This window comes from Actinia tenebrosa, unplaced genomic scaffold (genome assembly GCF_029948245.1).
Source record: "Actinia tenebrosa isolate PJP-AT-01 unplaced genomic scaffold, QUT_ActTen_1.0 PGA_scaffold3__52_contigs__length_22856419, whole genome shotgun sequence".
NCBI classification, from domain to species: domain Eukaryota; kingdom Metazoa; phylum Cnidaria; class Anthozoa; order Actiniaria; family Actiniidae; genus Actinia; species Actinia tenebrosa.
The window spans coordinates 3,086,753-3,096,766 of NW_028292580.1; the positions used below are offsets into that span (position 1 = coordinate 3,086,753).

Here is a 10,014-nt window from a genome sequence, read left to right on the forward strand (position 1 = left end):
AAAAGTGCTCTAAATTTATTAGATAAAAGACAGATGCTAATTTTCATCTGAAAATATAGATAAGATAAACACTCACAAAAACTCAAGAAATATTGATTATTATAAATATTGATTATTCAATATTTAAGATTTGTATTTGTAATCAACTGAGTAATTAAAAGTTAGACTAATTCACACCCTTTATGTATGCAGCATCCCCTCCCTATTCCCAAGGTTGATAGTTTACTTTAAAGATGCAATATGAATACAAAGTCACTATTTTTTTCTTTATTTTATATTCAATTCAAGTTCAACCTTACTAGGCTATCAAATCAAGCTTTGGGTGCCATTATCTTTGGATGTAAGAACTTCCATCGACAACACCATGGGTGCCCAAGTTTAACTGATAACACAGAAAAAACAGCTTACAGCCTCACAAAAAAGTTTAGTCAAATTCAAAATCTTCACAGCCATCCTTAATCAGTGGGAATTGCAAATTGACCAGTGCTGAACATAGTTGGACTAGTTTGTCTGCATGAAACCTCAAAAAGGCTGGGATAAAGGCCAGAATGCGGAAGCTTTTTAACCTTGCATTTGCACGCTCCACGTGGATACGACACTAGGCAATGGATTTAGTTGCTCTTGCCTCACTCTCAGTGAACTTGCCATTGTTAAGGAAGGGGGGAATGTTCACTGATACTCCTCGTGGAACAATATCACTAATCAGAAATCCCTTGTCAGCCAGAATCAGGTCACCGACACACAAATGTTTACAGAGTCCAGACTTTTGAACCATAACCTTGTCACTTACTGAGCCTGGAAATAGATCACTAACATAGGTTATCACCCCATTTGGGGCAACCCCAATTATGACCTTAAAGGAGTTGTATCCTCTGTATGTGGAATATGTTGTACTTTGTTGTGACATCAATTTAGGTGCAGCTATCTCAATGTCTGTACAGTCAATTACAATCTTGCAACTGGTGTACTCAGCAAAAGAGGAAGGGGAGCACATCTTGTTCTTTTCCCTTGATGGTACACTTGTCATGATATCTTTGAACAAGAGGGAGTGCAGCACTGTGGACAAATGTCAATACTATATTAGCAATAGTTGCAACGCTGCATGAAAACAACTGTGCTAAATGCAGATTAGTGTAATTTTGTTTCAGTTTCATTAGAGTAATAAATATCTGATCCTCAATTGTTATTGCCTCAACTTTCCATCCAGCATAATAATTTATTGCACCCTTGAATCTTGAAACATATCCTACAATAATGTTGAAAACCTCCTTTGTTGGAAGACCTGTCTCCATCCTCACAACCTCTGGGCTCAAGTTCTTTACAGAGTAATGTGCACTAAAGTAGCTTGACATTTCCTTATGTTTTTTGAGTTCTCTTGAAGTCATATCAAGCTCTCTTTCCAACAACGTTTCATTGAAGCTTACACTCCTTCCCTCGTTCAGGCAATCAGGGGATTCTGGTTCAGTGTTTTCTTCTATTTCTTCAAGTACAGATGCTACCGTTGGTAATGTTGGAGATGCAGACATTTTTAGTTTTTTCTTCGGTGGAGGTGTAGGCTTGGGCTGACTGCCTGGTAGCAAGTCTAAGTTGTTAAAAAGTTTATGCTTGTTTCTTTCGTTTATAGTGGGCATATTTTCTTTTCGGCCATCTTTGAAATGACAACTGCAGATTCTTAAATGCTTACTAGGCTCCCTGTCTCCTCTCCTATAAATAACAAAGACAAAAACAGAAGTCAAAGTTTGTGAGTTATTGTGCTGTACCGGATCCGGTCAAAACCAAAACTGGAACGCTATGCTCGGGTATATACAGCAAAGCCAATGTTTACATGTGAAATTCTATTATATCTGGACAACCAAACTGTAGAATCTGTTTAAAGAATTTTAAACATTTTAATGTTTGCCAACCTCAACTTATTTGGAATAAGATACGGTCGGAGCATACAAGAGCGACATATCTCTGTTCAGTTTTGCGTTTGTTTCGGTGTAAGGCTAATCGAAATCTCTTGTCAAAACATAATAATCTTAGCAATAAACTCACCTAACAAATGATATCCATTTATCGAAGAGAGCTTTGTGCTTTTTCTTGTCTGGAAATGTAAAGAATCTGCAGCAGTGGCTCTGAGATGTGTGGTTGCAGTCTGGGTGAAAACACTGGCCCATCACGAACTTTGTAGAATTCGCTTCTTTCAGACAAAACAACGCTTTACAAGGCACTTTTGTTCGCTTATAAAGCTCTTGATTAATAAAGTCAAAGGTTATCTTGATTCTCTTTGCCTTATTTCTATTATTTGAGGATTAGATGCGCCAATATAGCTCTTGAAATCCTCGAGGGCAACAACAATTTGTCACGCAAAGGACGCCATATTGGTTTGTTTAGACCGCAAATTTCCGGAGTCATGGCAACGTGACGTAAGCACTTTAGGACTCTATTAGTGGATTTAGCGCTATATAAATAAATATTATTATTATTATTTATTTCTTTTCGGCGTTTCTGGCCATAATAAATAATGGTAAAGAATTTACTTGTAAAGTTTTATTCAGGAAACAAGTTTCAAGTTTCAAGTTTATTTTTACAAAATAATGACTCTATATACACAATTTATCACCCTCCCGCAAATAGCATAAAGCTAATCTAGGCGGGAGGCGATACATTACATTAAATAAATATTAGAAGATTTACAAATAAAATATGACGATAAATAAATGGAAAACTAACAGTTTACTTAAAATAAAGAAACGAAAAGGGAAACAAAAAGGAGAAAAAGGAAAAATGATACTAACCAAGTATTGAAAATCAAGAAATAGTTATTTATAAATAGTCGCAATATATATAGACTCAGTCCGAGACGTTCAAAGTATAATGTAGTCTGTCTACAATAGTGGAAATGTCAACATAGCTATCTTCTCTTAGGAGAAAATCAGATAGTGTTTTACGTAATATTAACTTAAACGTCTTCTTTTTTAATTTACGCAAATTGCTCGGTATCGTATTCCATAACCTAGCTCCAAATTTTGAGAATGAATTTTTTTGTACTTCCAGTTGAGATTTTTTAATATATAAATTTCCTGATGATGAGAATCTTGTGTTGTATGAGTGAACACTCGTAGCAAGGGTAAATTGATTTAGAATATTAAGAGGTGCAAGCTTATTTTCAATATCATGCATTAACTGGGCGACCGATTCATAGTAGAGGAAATTAATTGGTAGTGTATTAGCTCTGATAAAAAGAGGAATGGCATGTTGGGATCTATCAGTAAAGTACATTAATCTAAGAACTCTTTTTTGTAGAAGAAGAACTTTGTTTAGGTGAATTTGTGCAGCTTGTCCCATAAAGTTAAGCCATAAGTAAGATAAGGGTGAATCAGAGATCGATAAATATTGTGGAGAGTATGGAGAGGAACGAAATGTCTTAGTTTCGCAATTACTCCTACAGCTTTACTTATTTTAGTGCAATATAATCTATATGATGATTCCAAGAAAGGTTGTCATCTATCAGAATTCCGAGGTATTTAACAAAGTCTTTTCGCTCCAAAGGAAGGAATCTATTTAGATTGCTATCTAGATTCTTTACAATAGGTTCAAAAGGGAGTTTCTTTTGATACGGACGAAAAATTACATAATTGGATTTTTTGATATTAAGGGTTAGTTTATTCGCAATTAACCAGCTACTTAATTTGGCAAGTTCAATATTAACAGTTAATTCAAGAGTTTTTAAGCTTTTATTGGCATATAATAGGTTAGTGTCATCAGCATAGAGATAAAATTTAAATTTATTAGAACATTTATAGATATCATTTACATAAAGCAAAAATAATAATGGACCTAGAATAGAACCTTGAGGGACACCGCACAAGGTGGTTTCTTTATTTGAAGTTACCGTTCCGATCTGTGTTGTTTGAAATCGGTCTTTCAAGTAAGATGCAAACCAATCATTAATAATACCTCTAATCCCATAATGATAAAGCTTACTTAAAAGTATCGAATGGTAGTAGTATAGGAGATGGGGTTCCAGCGCAACGACCACCGGAGGATTACCCGTCTAAAGTGAATTCCTCGATTCGTACCGCGATTACCCGCATCCCGTGTCTATGTAGTTAAATATGTTAGTCTATATATGGAGTGTGAAGAATGTAAGAGAACTTTTAAGAAAGAAGTGGACTTAAAGAAGCATTTGAAGATGAAGACGAAATGTATGAGCAGCTATAATTGTGGATGTGGTAAGAAGTTTGAGACTAAGGTTAAATTGTTTTGGCATTGTCAGGATTGTGAGTATGACTACGACGATCTGAAAAGGGTCTGGAACTAGGTATGAGATATTTCCTATTATATAGATGGAATCCCAAAGCAATTTCGAAACGGTGTCAATACCCGGTAACGGTGAGATTGACGTTAGACAGTTTTGGCGGCAGTCAGAAAGGAAGGTCAAAAGGACGCTCCGAAAAGGTATAGAAGAATTAGGAGCGTTGAAAGCAAGTATAATGGTAGAAGTGAGTCTATCAAAAGACGAGGTAATGACGACAGCAATGTTGCGATCGAAGTCACTGGTTATATTAGAGTCCACGAATCTGGATAGGTCACTCAGCGAAGCCTTAGAAGCAAAAATGGAGTCGCTGTCTAACTACACGAAAGAAGGATCAGGTTGGACAGTGGAGGAGGTAGAAGGTATGGAGGTTAGCATGGCAAGGTACGTGGCAATACGAGGAGGAAGTTACGTGCCCCTACCAACGTGGGTAGAAAGGAAAAAAGCCATAGTCAACGTAAAAAATGATGACAACAGATGCTTTATGTGGGCAATACGATCCGCACTGTATCCAGTAGATAAGGATCCATGTAGACCAAGCAAGTACCCAACAGATGATTTGGAGTGGGATGGCGTAGAGTTCCCAATGCAGTTGATAGACATACCGATATTCGAGCAGGAAAATGACCTAGCCATTAACGTTTACGGAGCCAGAGACCAAACGATAGTGCCACTAGTGCTGTCAAAGAGTAAAGGAGAACGAATACACCTCTTCTACCACGGCGGACATTATTCGTGGGTCAAACATGTTAGCAGACTATTTTACAGACACACCAAACACAAAGGCAAGAAATACTTCTGCGACTGTGGTTTGTTATCCTTTACCAGCGTCAAAGCTCTAAAGGATCACGACGAAATATGTCGCGGAGTCGAAGAAGTGGCGCAACGGATCCAGATGCCCACAGATAAGAACCTATCGTACTCAGACCATCAAAAGCAGATGCAGGTGCCTTACGTGATATATGCAGACTTTGAAGCGTTGATAACTAAGGAAGAGCAGAAAAGTGGTGCCACGAATAAGGTGGGATTGCACGAGATCTGCTCCTTTGGTTACATAGTAGTCAGATCAGATGGTAAGGCCGACCCTCCTGTGATTTACCGAGGTAAGAACGCAGCTAATGAGTTTCTAGAAGCATTGCGAGAAGAGGAGGAAGAGATAAGGGAACAATTAAGACGCCCAAAGAAGATGGTATTTACCAAAGAGAACCAGGAGGCTTTTACCAAGGCAAAGAAATGCCACATTTGCCAACATACGCTTCTCCAGTTTGGAAGACGAGCCAAGAAAGCGTGGGATGAAGATGGAAAGTATCTAGGAGAAGCTCATTTTAAATGTGGTAGGTATGCAAGGAAGGGGAGAAAGCCCAACAAGCCTTCCACCCACTGCATTCATTATCATAAAGCATTCGTTGAGGATTTCTATGTGGATAAGGTTAGAGATCACTGCCACATCACGGGTAAATACAGAGGAGCGGCTCATTGGAAATGTAATATAAACTTCAAAGTAAACCCAGAAATGGAAATACCCGTATTCTTTCATAATTTAAGGGGTTACGACAGTCACTTACTCTTACAAGGAACAGACGGCTCCGAAGTAAAGTGCATACCCAACAACAAAGAAAGGTACATGTCCGTAACTCTGGGCAAGCTGAAGTTCTTAGACTCGCAGCAGTTCATGGCGGACTCCTTAGCAAACTTAGTAAGGTATAACACGGAGTTCCCCATTTCCAGTCAATACGGCGCGGAAAGGAAAGGAGTCTACCCATACGAATACATGGACTCCTGGGATCGATTCAAAGAACCCCTACCACCCAAAGAGAGATTCTACAGCACCCTAAACGAGTCCGGTATAAAGGACGAGGAGTACCAGCATGCGTTAGATGTGTGGGAAAAGTACTCCTGTGAGAATATGGGAGAATACCACGACATCTACCTACGTTCAGACGTAGTGCTGCTCGCAGATGTTTTCCAAAGCTTTCGAAAGATGGCAATGGGATACTACGGGTTGGATCCAGCGAACTTCTACACGGCTCCTGGGCTTAGTTGGAGTGCGCTGCTAAAGAAGACAAACGCGCAACTGGATCTCCTAACGGAATACGATATGTACCGGTTTATGGAAGACGGTATTCGTGGCGGCGTTTGCGGGCCCAGCAGACGATACGCAAAAGCGAACAATCCCACGGTGGAGTACGACCCGGAGAAGCCAACCACATACATCTTCTACTTAGACGCAAACAACCTCTACGGTTGGGCAATGTCACAGCATTTACCAGTGAGGGACTTTGAATGGGCGGAGCCACGGGAGATAGACTACTACCTGCGTGTGAGGCCGGACAGCCGCAAAGGATTCATCCTCGAAGTGGATCTGGAATACCCCGAGCACCTACATGACGCCCACAACGAGTTTCCCTTAGCACCAGAGGCCGTGGAGATACCATTTGCGCAGCTGTCTCCGCTGCAGCAGCAGATGTGCCCTAATTACAAGCCCTACAGGAAGCTAACGATGAACCTGATGGACAAGCGAAAGTACGTTGTTCATTACCGCAACCTGCAGTTTTACGTGCGCCATGGCATGCGCGTCAAGAGGATCCACCGGGTGTTGAAGTTCACGCAGGAGCCCTGGATGCAGCCCTACATCGACTTCAACAACCAGAAGCGCACCGCCGCCAAGAACGACTTTGAGAAGAATCTGTTCAAACTAATGAATAACTCCGTCTTTGGTAAGACGATGGAGAACATCCGAAAGCGGGTAAGCATAAAGATAGCCAGCACCAGAGAGGAAGCAGAAGCATACGTGTCGCAGCCAGGGTTCGTGCGCTACGTAGAAATGTTAAACTTCTACGTGATTCACATGAAGAAGACAAACCTGTTCCTGAACAAGCCTGTTTACACGGGGTTTACCGTATTAGACCTATCGAAGCTACTTATGTACGAGTTTTACTACGACAAGCTAAAGTCAAAGTACGGAGACCGCTGCCGCCTCTTATACACCGACACCGATTCCTTGATCCTCGAAGTGCAGACGGAAGACGTCTACCAGGACTGCCTTGAGGACCTTGATGAGTACGACACCAGCGCCTACCCTAAGGAACACTTCCTTTACTCCGCGAAGAACAAGAAGGTAATAGGGAAGATGAAGGACGAGATGTCCGGCAAGCCCATAGTGGAGTACGTGGGCCTGAAACCCAAAATGTACAGCGTTCTCAAAATGGACGGTGCGGAGAAGAAGGCGAAAGGCGTAAAAAAGTACGTCGTTAAGAAGGACATTACACACGAGTCCTACTTGAACGTATTACGTACGCGCAAGGAGCAGCGCCACAAGATGAACAGCCTGCGCAGCTACGGTCATCAAATACACAACGTTACGCAGGAGAAGGTGTCACTGTCCGCATTTGATGGTAAGAGGTGGATGTGCGACGATGGCATCCATACGATAGCATTCGGACATCACACGATAAGCAGTTCTTCTTTGACGAACCCACGTGTGGGACCATCATGAACATGATACAAGATGGGCTGACCCTTCTTAGCTATCGCGCTTCGGATCTGGTAAGTTTCCCACGACCAATTAGGATCCGTAGCTCTTTTGGATCCTCCTTCTAATTCACCCGGCTCATAGAGATATCGAACCGTGACATTGCCTAATCTCTTTTCCTGGGGGAAGACCGCCCTTGAACTTCTGACGTAGGACTTGTGTTCTACGTGTTTCTTTTTTATGGCATCCTTCGGTCTCATTCCCGTAGCCCTGGCCGCCTCGTTGTTCAAGGCCGCGACGACCTGGGGGAGCCTCTGAGTCCATTCCCTGTTGCGTTTGGAGGGATCTTCCAGCTCTTTCCAATACTGGTAACCAAAGAGACGCTCGGCCAAGGTCTTATTGAATCTTTCGACGATGCTCTGACCTCTGTGGTACTCAGCTTCGGCTCTCCTAGTCTTAGTGTCGTGGTCTTTCAGTGTCTTGGTAACCACGCCCATGAACTCTGTCCCCGCATCCACCTGCAGCAGCTTAGGCCATTTCAAGACGCGCTTATAAATCCTACCTAGGGCTTCTGCGACTTCCCCAGAATCCTTGCTGGTTATGGGTTCGGCGTCCTTGTATCTGCTTGCGATATCAACTACGGTCAAAGCGTACCTATAGGTCTTTCTTTTCACCTTATCGTGCGGTAAGAAGAGTAAATCTGCCTGATGAACCTCATTGGGGGCATTTACGGTGAAGCTAGGCCTGGGAATGTACTTAGGCATGGGAAGATAAACCTGCCAGAGGGTTTGTTTCTTTAACCAGTTCTTAGCCATTTCTTCTGATACCCTGGCCGCGGTCGCGAGTTTCTTGATAGCTGACGCTCCTCTCCAATAGCCTTCGGGCCCATAGTAAATCCTTTTGAGTTTGTCCTCAGTTCGACCCATTATATAGATTTGATTCAAGCGAAGGATAAAACAAGATTGATCTTACGTCCGTTGAAGTCCACCGTCTTTCCGTCCACTTTGATGGTAATGTTGATACTTTCTACCAAATTAGACAAGTCATAGCACAAATAAATGGGAGTGTATTCTACCAGGTCAAATGGATTACCTTTGGGCAGAAACTTGGACATAAGAGAAGACTTTTCTCCATTGCTGTAACTATGGACCAAATCGCAATAGACTTCATAAGAGGATGCGACTTTCCATTTCACAGGTATGGCCGTGTTGGTAATCGTCTTGCCCGAGGCACATAATAAAGACCCCAATGGGTCAAACTTTCCAAAAGTTACGGAATAGTTTGGCATATTATGTTTGAGGGTCATTTCGTGTGGTAATCCCGTGGTGAGAGTATAACCGCGCTTGGCGAGCTCCTTAGCAAGGGTGATTGGCGTGTAATGTCCATCGGGTAGCATTTCGCCTCGACATTTGCCAGGCGCCTTAAGTACGGTGACCATGCCATTGACTAGATTATACAAAGAATTGTACAAAGAGCAACTAACCAGCCGAACCTTACAGGCTTTAATGGGAGGATTCAAGTAAGTGGTAAAGTCATTCTTGTCGCTTTCCAAAAAGACGATCATTATATTACAGGAAACACAGTTACCTTCTAGAGGCAGCTTAGACTAAGTACGCCAAAGCTACGCCTCCCGCCAGCCCTGCGACTCCTACGAAGACCAACTCATTGTCTTTTTGTTTCTTAGAAGGCTGGTAGTAATTCTTGAACTGAGGCTTTCTTAATCCCGTCGATGCCGCGGGGTGTGCTTGCGCATAAAGTTTAAAGGCGTAGTCTGTGTTTTCAAAGTTCTTATCCGCCTGCATTTTGTCTTGGTAGTTCTTATCCAACCAATCCCTGTAAGCTTGCCTTTTTTCATTCCAAGCCGCCACATCCCTTTGATACTTTTCCAGCGCTAAGTCATGTCTTTTTCTTTCGGCGGCGCCGCTGTGATCGCCTCTGACTAATCTATCCAAATATTGACCACCATAATTAGCTCCAGTGAATGCTAAAGCTGCGATAACTTCGCCTGCGATCAAACTAGCCATTTATATATTGGGCAGGTACTTTTCCTTCCGTAGGTAATCCTTTACCATGATAGCCCCGCCAACGGCAGCGGTCATCTTAGCAAAATTAGCGAAGCTCTTGCTTGGGTCTTCAGTAAAGTCTTCTTTGAGCACTTTCTTACCTACCCAACCAATACCCGCAACGATGGAAGTAATGATAGGTGCCTCTTCGACAGTTTTCAATAACGCGGTTGACATTA

General features: G+C 42.0%; 1 pseudogene across 1 annotated transcript; it reads right to left on the reverse strand.

Annotated features, from left to right (window-relative positions):
• Positions 1-79: 79 nt before the first annotated feature.
• Positions 80-2,177, reverse strand: LOC148907750 (uncharacterized; annotated as a pseudogene). The gene is made up of 2 exons (XR_016120888.1): positions 2,038-2,177; positions 80-1,704 (listed from the first exon to the last, which is right to left on the reverse strand). The product of XR_016120888.1 is annotated as an uncharacterized LOC148907750 (transcript).
• Between the last annotated feature and the right edge of the window lie 7,837 nt (positions 2,178-10,014).